The sequence below is a fragment of the Scleropages formosus genome, chromosome 16 (genome assembly GCF_900964775.1).
Source record: "Scleropages formosus chromosome 16, fSclFor1.1, whole genome shotgun sequence".
In the NCBI taxonomy this organism is placed as follows: Eukaryota; Metazoa; Chordata; class Actinopteri; order Osteoglossiformes; family Osteoglossidae; genus Scleropages; species Scleropages formosus.
Window position 1 is genome coordinate 3,016,570 of NC_041821.1, and position 14,586 is coordinate 3,031,155.

At 48.2% G+C, this 14,586-nt stretch overlaps 1 protein-coding gene across 4 annotated transcripts in view; it reads right to left on the reverse strand.

The window, feature by feature from the left end:
• The window catches only part of tenm3 (teneurin transmembrane protein 3), a 199,731-nt gene extending 187,627 nt beyond the window's left edge, over positions 1 to 12,104 (reverse strand). For all 4 annotated transcript variants that reach the window (XM_029258794.1, XM_029258797.1, XM_029258796.1 and 1 more), the window contains exon 1: positions 11,918 to 12,104. The gene's annotated coding sequence lies outside the window, so the exon portion shown is untranslated. The remainder of the gene's footprint in view (positions 1 to 11,917) is intronic.
• Positions 12,105 to 14,586: the final 2,482 nt, after the last annotated feature.

Consider the following 14,586-nt stretch of genomic DNA (forward strand, 5'->3'; position numbering starts at 1 on the left):
TCCCGGCTTTATGTCTAATGAACATGTCAACTGTGTGATCACACCTCTCAGTCGCCCGCTGCATTTTTTTTTTATATCCTGCCAACTGCGCGTAACGCGGTGAGATCATTCATGATCATTCATGTCAGAGTTGGCGAACCGTGGCGCCATTTCGGAGAGAACGAGCGAGGTTAAAGACCGCGGTACGGCCTCGGCGACACCGACTGCTCGCACGTCTTCCTGTCCGGCCACAGAACGTCACGCGGGATTTCATCACTTACAGCAGCATTTCAGGATATGTCAAGTGCTTCTGTATTTTCGATGTTTCAGCGTCAGCTATAAGGATCCCTATATATGGAGATTACTCAAATTATAACCTTGGCGCTCTACCGCCTCCCCCCCAATCCATCCCCCACCTGCTTAACACTACCAGGTTCGGGATGTGTTTCGCCCAGTGCTGTGGAGTCGGAAGCAATTACTGGATTACTGGAGTCGGAGTCGATAAAAATGTACCGACTCTGACTAAATGTACCGTATAAGTTGATCCGGCACATAAGTCGACCCCCAAAAATTTGAAGTGTCATATAGGTTTAGGCCTATATTTGCCGGATAAGTCGACCCCAAAAATAACGTGTAACTTTTGGGCGGTGCTGTGGAGTCGAAGGTTTTGCCGCCACCCTGAGAACAAATCCCATCGTCGCTCCACCGTCGACCGAACATAAACCTTTAAAGGCCCAACCTTTCCCAGCATCTTCTTGCAACAACTTTGATTTGTTCTCCTCTATTTTCTCATTAAACCTCAACCTAAATTTCCTTCGCTGATGATATCAAGGAACGCAGACCAATTACTCTCACATACTTGGCAAGGAAACGTACCTTATTGTTATGGTAGAGTCCCCTCGGCAAACACGCGCAAGACCAAAGTGTTCAATTTTCTTCCGCGGGAAAAAATAAACATCTGATCCGTGTGACAATCCAGATGAATTCCGGGATATCCGAACACCCTTCTGGGACTTTCGACACAGCGCTCCATGATCATACCTGTGAAACACAGTCTTGTGTTGAGCTTTTGCCCTCATTTCCCCTATGTTCTGGCTTTGTTTCTGTGTTCGTGACCCACTGTTGTTTACAAAATCAAACTTGAAAAGGTGCGATGACGTAGATGGCGACGGGGGGGTGCGATGGCGGTTAACGCGCACGCCCCGCCAGGCCCGTGGAGCAGCTGCGTGTGGGTCGTGGCACCGTCACTCCACATGGACAAGAGGCAGGAATCGCACTCTACCCACAGGGCCAGGCAAGATGCCACCGAGGGCGAATATTTAACCGCCCGTGCGGCTTCGTAAATGTTGGCACTTGTTTGCATTTAATTTCGCGACCGTCCGCCCCGTCGCCTGCGAGACGTGGACGGCAAACAAGTTCGGTGCGCGGCGGTGAGCGCCGCGGCTCTCTCTACACCCAACAGCATGCCCCGCACACGCTTCGCCATTATCGTAAACCTCCGGAACAACTTCAATTACCCGCGGATCTAATCAATGGCGTTATAAAAATGTCGGACACGTTCGTTAAATAAAAATTCCCATCGTCCAAGGCGCAGCGCGGGGATTAAACTAACTCCACGGATCCAATATCTGCCAGTCAGAGCGGCCGGCCATCTTAATAATGACATTGTGGGCTTTAACTGTATGCCAATACTTATTGTCCCTGGCATAAATCCCCCCCCCCCCCCCGACCCCCACCCTGCTGTCCACCACCTTGACAGCTTTTTAAACAATATTCTGAAAAAAGCAAAAAAAAAAAGAAAAAAAACTTTCACATGTGCTGGTTAACTTCAGTCTGGTTCAATGCTGGACCGCTGTGGTGGAACGTGACGAGAGGAAGACCCTGGAATACAGTTCATCAGCACACGGCTGAACCTTGGGTGAAGGGATACTGGAATGATCGAACGCTCCAGTGTATCAAAATGTTATTTCAATATATTTTCTGGAATTTTCACAAAAAATAAATATTAAATTAAAAAAGTATAAAGTGGTTAACTCGGAAAATGAAACCCAAATTGTAAAAAAAATCTATTTAAATATTTACAGCATGCAGCTCTGAATAAACAAGAAAGATATTTTTCGGAAATACAGAATAGGAAGAAATCCTTTTTTTTTTTTTTTTTTTTTTTGCACCAGCTTCCCACCTCCTACAAAGGCCGCTGGTCATTTTTCCCTAGTGGTAGGATACTGGGTGAGATGAAGCACAATTTGTTTGGCAAAAAAAAAAAGAAAAAAAAATCAACAATTTCAACAAAAAAAAAAAAATTAAAATATGTTCGAATAAAGTTTTTCGCTAAAACATTTTTTTATGTACAAGATTTCCATAATGTCGGGGGGAAGAAAAAAATCAAATATGTGAAACATTTGACCGAGCGGTCAATCAGCAGGATGAACTGTATAATGGGAAATTCAGCGTGACAAACTCCCCTTTTGCCTCCTTGCAGAAAAAATGCGGATTTCGAACCCAGGCTGCAGTTTCCCACAATTTCTGCCGGCAGCAGCCGTGGCGCCGAGACTCGAGAGCCGTCTGTCTGCATGCAGGGGAAGCAAAGCGAGGGACACAATAATTGGTTGTTGTGAACACAGGTGCTGGTGATTGAGCGACCGTCGTTGGCATCTTAATTACACCGGAACGACACGGGACCAAGGACGCCGGTATGATATACGCCAATTTATTCATTAAAACACCTATCGTCCTTGCCTCGTCATCTCAGCCAGAGCCGGGGACGAGGTGCCGATTAATGCCGCCGATGTGGGGTGCGCCGTCACGCCGTGCTGGCAGATCGAATTATCTCGCACCGTAGTTGGTCCTCAGATGTGGAGCACGGGGAAAGACACCTCCGAGGCTCGGAATCAGTCTAACAAATACGTGCGGGCGAAGGACAAAACGAAAAGTGCACTGTGCTGTTGGGAAAAATAAGAAATACCGAGGCGGCAGAACGTGCTGAGACAGCGGCCCCACCGTAGCCGCGATGTTCCCGTCGGCGAACAGGTGAGCGGGGAAGTAAAGGGATGCAACACACGTGCGCGCACATACACCCCGACACAGGGTGTCGTTGTCAGCCAAGTAGGTAAACCAGCTGAATCATGGCACCCCAGACATGAAACGATCCTGATTTTGCGAAAGCGAATAAAAAAATAATAGTATTTTTTACAAAAGAAAAAAAAAACGGTCAATGCACCCTAAAGAATTTTTCTGCAGGACGAGCAGGTGACTCGGCAAACCGAGACACTCCGTTCCAAGAGCCCGCGGGCAAAAAAAGCGCGGCGCCTCGAGGAAGCGTGTGCGGGGAACATGCGTCCTTGTGTCACGCTTTTAGGCCCCAATTCAAGCCAACGGGCCGCCAAGGCGCTCGTAACCTTGGGTGTCGGGCGACTGCCATCTTTTTCCATCAGCCCAGAAAATTTCTTTTAATTTCAGCGAGCACTGACCTCGCCACGTTCCCTTAGTAACTAAATAAAAAAGCACTTACTTAGATTAGTTAGACAAAGTTAAGCAGGATGGGAACGGAGGCTGGATTAGATTAGGGCCGCGTGCTGTTTAAAACGGCCTTCCCCACAGCTGCGCTCCAAGCTAAACCGTCATCGTCCTGCATCGCATTTTCACCGTCCTCCCGCTAGTTTTGTCGTCGGTGCCCATTTCCATGGCAACTCTTTGTTTACGAAGAAGGACTCGCTGCGGTCCTTGAGTTCGCCAAATGCGAAGTCTCCCCCGGGGCCACGACGAGGAACCCGCCTCCCCCGTAACCTGGGAAAGAAGGGCAACAGACTCCATCTGTCCATCACGCTCTCGGGGGTGCGATCCTCTTCCTACCCGCCTGTCGAGTGCCCAAGACTGGCCTCCGCTCTCTTCGCTTAGTGCCCTCGGCCTTTCCCCAACAAAAGTCCAATAAATATTTCCACTGCTCTCTGAATAGAAAAAAGAAGAAAGTAAAAGTGCCAGGTGCTTCGGGTAGAGGCGCTCCCTTGGGCTCAGTGTCTGACCGGGCGGCCGCTACGTGTCCAAACATGCAAATACGCGTTGGGAAGGCGATTCCGACACGGTAGACCAAATCTCCATTCGCGCCGCCTGGGTTTAACCGAGGGCACCGGCGCTGAGAGCCCGTCGGCAACGCCGGGCCCCGCGTTAACTGCCGCTGGTTCAACTGGGAACCATCTCCGAAATCCAGGAAAAATGGCCCGTTCAAGATTCACTTCCGTTTGATTAAGCTTCCATGAAATAAATTCAAATGTTTTTCACGAGTGTTTCTTTCAACCAAGCGGTGCGTGTGTCTCCGGGTCGCCGGCAGCCAGGGGCTCCGTGCGATCCGCTGTGATTTGCACGACGCAGAGCAATGATCTATGAGGGACCAGAGCTCCCCAGAGGATGAGAGACGTCTTACGCACGGCGAGAGTTTTCATCGCCGCGTCTTTGATTCATCAAAGCAGAGGAACAGTGATCGGCGCACAGATTGGCCTCAATTTTCACTGACGCCGTTCGCTGTAAACACACAGAGAGTGACACGACCGATCTCTCCGTACGACGCTCCGTTTCCTGAAACCGCCCTACAGATGGAGCAACTTAACCGACAAATTACCAGCATTCCAGAAAATAAACACGTGCGTACACAAGAAATCAAAGCATCTCAATGTCTCAAATCTGAAATTCTCTCAAGCCACGTAAATTACGGCGCCGACGTTTAACGCGTCGAAGACGAGGAAGTTCGAAGGCTACGATAAAGTCGGTAAAAACCCGCGCCGTGTGCGTTCGAGACTGGACGGCCCGCACTCCGGGGGAATCGTACCAAGTTATACAAAAATCACGGCACCGCCAGGTGCGTCACACTCTACAGTTCCTGCTTTCGGCAGCATAATCAGTCGTCTCCATGGCAACCGAAGCCAATAACATATTTTCCTTCATTCAAAACGTTTCGCAGAATTCAAAGAGCACTTGGAGAAATGGCAGGGGAAAGTCAATAACAGACCTCATTAGCGCATCAATTCAGAGCAAAAAACAGAACTTCATCCGGTCGAACAACGTCCCAGAGAAAGCGACTGATATCCTGCAGCTCCTCGTCCGCAACGTTACACGTACGCGCGCACGCGTATACGGTCGATATGTCGAGGTCACGCAGACAAGGGGATCTTTGAGAAATAATTAACAGTCTCATTTTTCCCATTTGTACCCATCGGACTTGTGAAAATATCACACATCAAGGAAATTCTGTTTGGCTTCGGCTAAACTTATTTAAAAGAAAACAAGTCCAACACACAGGATTCGTAACATAGCATGAAAATTACCTCCCTTTTTGCTCAGCGTAAGAAAAAAAAACAAAATTAAAAATAAAAATAGAACCCAGGTGCCTTATTTATGCTTACAGGTACCAAGAGGACACCGATTTGCTTCATGTACTGCAAAGGGTAAAAAAGAAAAAAAAGAAATTACCTCCATAAATATGGCTAAGAATATTCGAGACTGATATAGTTTCCCTCCCAGAAGAGCGTATAATTTTATAGCTACGTGGGAAAAGGGACGTGGAGGAGACCCGGCCGCACAAATACCCGCACTGCAAAGTCAAGCGCTCGCGATGTCGGTCTCCAGCGCACATCAGGTGTGGTGTCCTCAAGTGTCCTTTAGCTCCCACCTTTTCGCGCATCATTCACCAAAATCGGATCCTGGGCCCCGCGGTCCCGCGAGAGCCGTTCGCTCGGCGTCGTCATCCTCGGATCCAAGGTACCACCGTACAGCTGTTCCGCGACCAGCTTTATTATCCGTCTAGATGAACTGATTTCAACAGCAAAAGCTCTACTTTAAAAGCCACACTGAAACATCACTGGCAGTGCTTGATTTACCAGATATCCCAAAATTTTGGCTCAGTACCTGTTATAAAAGGTGCCTCAAAGCGTGGAAACAAAATAAGGAATACTGTATATTAACTTTCTTGAATTGAGGCACAACTGTATGCATATTATTATTATTATTATTATTATTATTAATCTCTATTTACTTATTTATCTTATAGCTTTTTCCATGAAATACTCAACCTTACACTGCTTTACCCATTTATGTAGCAGGGTAATTTTACTGTATTGCTTCAGAAGAAGCACCTCGATCAAGGGTACTGAAGCAGGCGGAGGGGTTCAAACCCAGGACTTTCAGACTACAAGCAGCAGTCCAAACTACTACCCCACCTGCTGGCCAGAAGAAGCATTTACAAAGCTAAAAGCTTAGTTAAAATTTAATGAACACGGATATTTACTCCTGAAGAAAATGCTCAGCTTAAAGTTCCCGAAAAAGCAGCTACTGCAGAGCGCTTCGACTCGCTTCGACTCGCTTCGACTCGCTTCGACTCCACTCGCCCTCAACACATTATTTCACTTGTAAGCGACGCGGGAAGTTAGAAAGGTTACCCGGCGGAGTCCGTAAATAAAGAAGGGGCCGGTGCGATGTCGGCGTTAACAAAAGATGAGAAGAGCACCGCGGTCGCGGGCCGAGTCGGGGTCGCGACCCTCCGGCGAGAGGAGCGCGAGGCCCGAGTCACCTGCCGGCGAACCGCCGCGCGGGGCAGGGAGGGCAGCTCGGGTTCGCCCCGCCGTCTCGCTTACAGAACAGGTGAGGGAACGTGAACCGCGGCCGGGGACTCCTCCATGTTTTCTCTCCCCGAGACGCCGAGGGTACAAAATGTCTGCCACGGGACACGCGGCTCGCTTACGGTACGCGCGACCGCAGCGGGAAACACCGGGCCGGTGCGGAACCCGTACGCTCAAATATTTAAAACGTTCAAAAAATTATCCGGATGCCACGTACGCCGTACATCCAGATACGTTTTTTTTAAAAAGATCTATATATTACAGCACATCGCGGAATATGCATGTCGCACCACACTCGGGGTGTTGCAGAAATTTAATTTTGTATAATGACAATAAGGATGAATTAAGGTTCATTTTTACATTAAAATTACAAAAAGAATTTACATTAAAAAAAACTGGTGACGTTAACAAAATATTCAAAAATATAGTGAAAACCTGTGTTGAGGGAGCAGGCAGAGGGCTACGGAAGCTTCTCGCCGATGGGGTTTTTATTCCGTTTCACCGCCACACACGGGCCCTTTGTGAGTCGCCTATCAAACCCAACATCTGCCTTCGCTGTCTGTCGCTGGTTCGAATGCGGGACGCCTGCATCACACAGACGTTTCCACCCAGGCAGTGGGGAACATCAGACCCCTTCACCGTTTCAACATTTTTGATTGAATATATGCAAAAAGACAGACACACAAACACAGAGTGGAGGAGCGCTGCAGAAAAGCCACTAGGAAAGCAAAGAGAGGTACAAAAGGTTATTCAAAAATTTTCAGTCCCTCATGTTAATATTTGGAGTCATATAAAAAATCACAATGTCTATAAAAATGCAGGTTTCTTACAATTTATTTATAGGATGGCTCGAACCTTCACCAGCAGAGAAAAAAACTGATAGCTTCAGAGAAAAAACTGATAATTTATTTAGTTGATAAACTGATAATTTCACTAGAAGATTTTAATTGTAATAAGAATGAGGAATTGCATAAAGCTAAACTGCAGTCAGTGTTCGGAGAAAAGGGGTCTTTTTTCCTATGGAATGTTTAACTAAAAAAAAAAATCTGTAAAAAATTCCAAATTAAGAATAGGGAAAATATCAAAAAAAAAATTTAAATAAATAACAAAAAAATGTCTGCTAACTGAAAATCTGCATTTAACTCTGTGGAAAAACAAAGGCCCATTTACCGCACTGTGTCTGTACATATGGGGTAAGGCGTCTCTCTCTACCATAATGATTTCACCCGCGTTCCACCTCCAGAGTTCACGAGCACGAGTTATAAGGCCTTTCGCATCGCTGAGCCGCACGTCGGCCTCCTCCTCCATTACCGCAAACAAAGCCACCGCACCGGTTCGGGCGAAAAATCTCCGTTTTAGCAGGTGCGGGGTCAGCGGGGCTGAACGGCAACCTCTCGCCCCACACGGTCCGCATGTCGACACGGTAACATCGAACCCCCCCGGGTCAGGCGGGACGCGGCATAGGAGCACGGCGTCGCTCGCCTTTGGCCTTGCCGGTTTCCTCCTCCGGTAACATGCCGCGAGGGTTGCGGTAATGTCGGGGGGGGGGGGTGGGAAAACCCCGCACAACCGCTCGCCCACCCCCTCAGCTTGTAAGACTACAGCAAGAACCGCAGAGGTAAGTGGAGTCCGGCTAAAGAACGAGTCTGGCCTTTGTTACCTGCTGGGCGTGCGGCCGGACTGCAGAGCCTCCACCCAAAAGACGACGCATGACCGAGGTTAGGTGCAAAACAATGCGGTCAACGGGAGACGCGGAAAGGATCGTACGCTTGCTGCCGCTGCGTTAAGAACGAAGGACGCGCACATTTTACCTCCGTCTTCCGACTTCTGCGTCACGGAACACGCATTTTTGCATCACTTTGTTGTGTATATGTGTGTATGTGTGCGAGAGAGGAAGAGACAGAGAGAGAGAAAAAGAACACAGCGGGCGGGAGACAGAAAGGGAGCATGATGAAACCTCACAGTCACCCCCCCCCCCCCCCTCCAGCTGCCCCAACCCCCTGGAGGGGGCGTGACTTCATCGCCCCCTCTTCTTGGGCCTGGAAATGCAAAGGTGGCACCACTTTCATCTCCAGCAGCAGGACGGCCACGCGAACACTTTGTTTACGTCATCAAGAAAACAAACAACAAAAAACGAGGAGTTATCCCTTTTTGTTGCCCCCCCCCCCTCCCCTCCCCCAGCCCACTCTGACGCAGGGCTGCCGTCCAACACCCAGCGGAAGAACCCCACGCGTGCCACCGAGAGACAAACGACACGTCAGACCCCAGAGAGGACCCTATCAATCACTGGGAGGTCCATTCGGATCGACGTACGCTCCGCGGACACCGTTTGGACCCCAGCACGGGGCCCTGTCACAAACTGATTAGAACTTTAGTGGAGATGCACATGGCCCCACGAGCCGCTTCTCTGTGCGAAAACATTAATAAGACAACACTGCGTTTACAAAAATACAGACGGGAGTAAACAAGACTTCATAAAGGAAGCTGAACTGACATTTTAAAAAATTATTAATAAACACGCAAAATATTATCAGAAGGGTGTGAAAGGAGGAGGTAACTGAGGCACGCACCTCGGCCGCGGCATTTCACATTCACCGTTTCAAAATTACAGAAATGACTAAACACACAACACAATGACCGAGCTGCACATTGAAAGAAAAATGACAAATAACCGAGAAACGGGGTTGGCCAAAGGTGACCGTGGGAGGGAAGGTGCGCATTTCCGCAAGAAAACGCCAAAAACTGCTTCTTTTCTTTTCGCTCCGGGAACTTGAAATGAGAGGCAGGCCGAGCCGTGACACCGAGATCCACCGGGAACGACGGGGCGCACAGATAATGGGAAATCAAAGCGCGTGCCCCGAAAAACACACACATCACACACAATCACGCAAAACGTTCAGGAGCAAAAATAATAAAAACAACCACGGCAAGTTCCAAGTGCACGGCCAGGCCAAAAACAACAAATTATCACAACAGATACATGAGCAGAGGGTCTGCATTCTGAGCAAAAACCCAACTTTTCTTGTAATTCTCCTCCGGGTGAACATGCTGGGAGAGAAGCTGGGCCCCTTTCAGGACGCTGCACTCTTGCACCCTGCTCATTTCTGCTCCATAATGATACAACAAAAGCCTATTTAGGATGTTCCAGGAATCTCTCATCCCGCGTCTCCGTTTTCAGGGCAATTAGACAGCGATGCAGGGATGGCCCCCTGCTCCGCGCACTCGAACCACGAGCAGAGCATCGCCGAAGCCGCGGAGACGCAGTCAGAAAGGTACCGCTTCCGAGGCCCCGTCCCGGCGACGAGCCGGCACACCTTTCCAATTAACGTCTTATTTCGAGGGAATAAGGGGCCTCTGTTCGGAGCTGCACCCGTTCGAGTCTTTCCATGTGTCTCGAAGCAGCAGCCTGTGACACCGATGCGGAGGAGCCGCACGTACCGTTTTACACTGTTTTACACAAGGCCACATCGCCAAGAGTAACACATTAAACAAAATTATATGTGCACATCTCTTCCTCTGACATGACACTGGCTGTAATTTTTCATTTATTCGGTGTTAGTATTGTGGGGTTTATTATTATTATTATTATTATTATTACCGTGGATAATAACGAAATAATAGTGATAATAGTGGGCCACCCCGGCCGACGTGCTTAAATTCAAAGAGGTTTTGACATTTACATTTTTAACAGTGAGTTATTAGCAAAAGGCCCTCAACGCATAATATTTAGAAGGCACTTCATATGTTGCACAATTGACGTTGAGAAGTAGCTGTTTTTTTTTTTTTTTTTTCCCCCCCACGGAGAAGGAGACGGAGGACTTTGCAGTGTGGATTCCACAGTCTAACGGATGCGCCCCGACGAGAGCGCGCGCTGCGGCGCCTTTGAAGCCGCTCCTTTAGCGTTGGACACATAATAATTCCACATAACGCTACAAGTACAATGACAACAGCAACCGCAAAAATAACCATTCACAACATCAATAATAATAATAATAAGAATAATAATAATAACAACAACAACCCCGCATCCGAATCTCACCCACCATGTCTCTTCTCTCTCATCACATACATGATGTGTGACGATTTAAACTAAGAGCCACGCGCTTACGGCAGCGGTTCTGTTCTGACCTCGGAAATATCCGCGCGCACAAGTTCACACACCGTGAGCAGTGCGAGGAGTAAACACACACACACACACACACACACACACACACACACTTTTACTTGCGATTGATTTGCGCGCGAGAAGACACCGCCCCCCCCCCCAAAAAAAAAAAAAAAAAAAACACACCGCACTCCAATGTACATAACGATAATCAGCACCGTAATCGTACGCGCGCTCCTCCAGCGCCTCGCGCCGCGACACGAGCTCGAGCCCAAACTGGAGCCGGATCGCGGGAGAAAAAGACGCGGGAAGAGCGCGCGAGACGCGACTCCGCTCCGCAACTGCGCTCTTCGTTCCACCGACACGTATCACACTGCTACACACACGTGTCTATTATGTACCGCACTCTGTGACTCTGTACGTTCACTGCGTTTCACCGTGTTTCACTGCACACAGACAGTATTATATGATTATCTATTCATTACAATAATAACACGCGCGCACTGTTTCCCAGTATTTTCACTTTCACTGCACATCATCATGTCGTGTTGGACACATCACTGTAACAACGTTTCACATAATGTATTACTATTCTCTCTCTCCCGCTCTGCGCGCGCGCACGCACACACACACGCAAATCTGAGGACAAAGTGAGGGGAAACTACCTGTGTCACAAAGACACGCGCGCGCGCACACACGCGCACACACACGCTCTCGTGCGCAACACTTCACTCATCGTCGTTAACCGATCACCTCCCATCCAACCCGACCGCTTTCGCTGGAGCGAGGCGAGGCGAGGGGCGCGCGCACTTCAGTGTCACGCGAGTGACACATAAAGGAGACACGCGAGCGCCCTTCTCTTACAATTACAAGATTTTTTTTTAGGAAAGAAAGGAATCAAAAACCAACTGCTGCTCTTAAAATGCGAGAAGAGCCGTTTCCTTTGTTACTCCGACTGATACTTTAATTTGAAAAAGTACAGCGGAAAAGTGTGTGCAGGGAGGGAGGGAGGGAGGCGGACACGCTCGCGCTCGCGCTTAGGACGACCACCCACCGCGAGCACCGCCTTCCCGCACGGACAACAAAGATACGGCATAAGAACCAGAACGACAATATAATAATAACAATAAATATTAGTAAGAACAGAAAAACAGACGCGTAGCGAAGTGTGTGCCAGGGCGCGCGTGCGTGTGTGTGGGGGGGCTGTGCGCGCGGGCACTCCTACCTGCCGAAGCTCGTCGACATCCCAGGGTCCGAGCCACACGCAAACTTCACCACTGATGAAGATGAAGATGAAGGAGATGATGAGCGACTCGGGCCCGTCCGAAGAGGAGGAGGAGGAGGAGGGGCACGAGGACGGGGACGCGCAGCCTCTACCCTCCCCTCTCTCTTTCTTTCTCCCTCTCGCTCTCTTTTCCTATCCGTATGTGTGTGTGTGTGTGTGTGTGTGTCAGAGTCAGAGGGTCCCGGGGCCGCGCGTCCTCATCGCGCGCACGCAGCCGTTAAAGCGCGTGAACGCGGCCGCCCTTCTCCGCCGGCGGCAGCGACAACGAGAGCGACAATAACGGGGACGGAGAAGGCGACGGGGCGGATCGCGGGGCGCGCGCGTTGCCCGCCAAGCAGCACTTGGACGCGCGGAGCAGGTTCACGTGTGTGTCCGCCAAGGAGCCTTCCAGCCGAGTGGGAGCGACGCGGAGTGACGCGGGGGGAGAGAGAGAGAGAGAGAGAGAGAGAGCGGGCAGTGGAGCGGTGCGCGTCCCGCAGTGCGCGCTCCCGTGCGATGCGCGCTCACGAGTCACGGCGCCCCGCCGACAGCATCCCTTCCTCGGTGACCGCGCGAGTGCCGCTCACGCGGACGGTTTTATGGAGGGCGGAGGAGGGAAGGAAAGGTGTGTTCGCGGAGTGAGTCCGTGTGTTTTTTATTTTTTTCCCCCCAACTGTACTCTCAACGCCCCCCACCCCAACCCCACCCCCACTCCCCGTCCAATCAGCGCGTGGATCTGCGCCGCGGGGGTCGCGAAACACGAGTGAGGAGTGACGAGGCAGGGTGAGGATGATGAGGATGATGAGGATGAAGGTAATGAAGATGTGGATGATGTCGGCGGTAATGATGATGATGATGATGATGATGATGGTGATGAAGGCGATGACTTCTGTCCGCGCTTCTCACGGAGAAGTTAATGAATTTCCAGGCTCGTTGTGATTCACAGAGGAGCAAAAACCTGTCTGTTTTATGTGCAAATCATGAGGAGATTTATTGGAAAAAGGGAATTTAAAAATAATAAAACAACATAAAAATAACTTCCGCAGTAAATTACAGCCTAATAAATAAACCTACATAATAAATCTACCGCAGGTTTACTTGGAAAAAATAAACAAAAGTAAAATTGAAAACGGATAACACGATTGTAAACCTACAGGAACATTCCGTGAATTTACTGGAAAAATAAATAAAAATACAATAATAAAACAAAAAATAATAAAATGAAAAAAAAGAACATGCAAAATTTACAGCAAAATAATACTAAAAAAATAAAACAGAAATAAAAAAATGCAGCAAGATTTACTGAAGGTAAATAAAAATATATATAAAACAAAAAATAAAATAAAAACACAGTAAATCAATGCAGGAACATGCCAAAAGATGTAAAAGAAAGAATGAAAAGTATGAAATATAAAAGTAAAAAAATAAAAAAAACTGGTTGTAAGAAAGTTGGGGTTTGAAGATGTTCAGCTGGGGACATTCTGTCATAACTGTTAATTTTATTAAATTTCACAGTGAAACATCAGGAGACCAAAACCCCCTTTTTTATCTTTGTTCCTCATAGATGTGTTATGATGCATATTTTCATTTATGATATTTTCATGTTGATATAATGAGACAGAATGTCTATGATGGACTATTAATCTATTAATGTGTCTCCAACAACTACTGTCCTCGGGGTCTTATTACAAAAGGGCCAATTTAATGAAAATAAAATTATTTAGCATTTTTATCTGTTTCACGTTCGCATCTCAGACCCACCTCAGAATGGAAGAAAACCTGCTGCGAACGGTTCTGTACCATAAATACATTATGACTGAACCTCTTAAAATCTGATATTGTGTCCAGACTGCTAATAACTTGCACAGCTCTGCATCACTCTCCTTATTATTGTCATTATTATTTTTGACCTTTACTTACCCAAGATGTGCTACGATATTGATAACTTTACAATACTTACACATTGTTTTAATTGTTTGTGGTAAACACCTGAAGTAGTAGCCCACATAAATGGTACCGCAGCAGGAAACTGGATTCAAACTCGGTACCTTCAGAATGCAGCGATGGCACTAACCACCGTGCCACCAGCTGCCCCAACACCAGTTTCCACCCCTCTCCTCGGAGACGAACACACATCGCACAGATCAACAAGATAGCTCCTTAACCAATGCTCCTCCTACTGGTCATCGGGTGTGTTTGCACATTTTGTGTTTTGTCTCTATTTCTTCCACTGTGTAAAAACAAGGCGCCGTTTTCATGGGGCCTTGAAATGAGCTGAACTGAGGCGAAGGTGGTTTTGCGGTGAGAACACGCTAATGTGTCACGTTAAAATCCCACGCGATGCTTGAGAATAACTGTAGTATAATGGGACTTTGCACATAATGACACGGCAGCAGGTGGCGCAGCGGTCAAAGTTGTTGCCATGTGGTCAAAGGTGCCCAGTTCGAATTCCACCTCCTGCTGTAGTAACCTTGATCAAGGTACTTACCCTGAACTGATAGGGTAAGACTACCCTGCTGAATGAATGGGTAAACTGGGGTAAAGTTGCTTACCCAACACTGTAAGTAATGGTAGATGACTAGAGGTTAGTAATAATTTGTGTAGCTCGGAGCTCAGGGAGTGTTGGAATG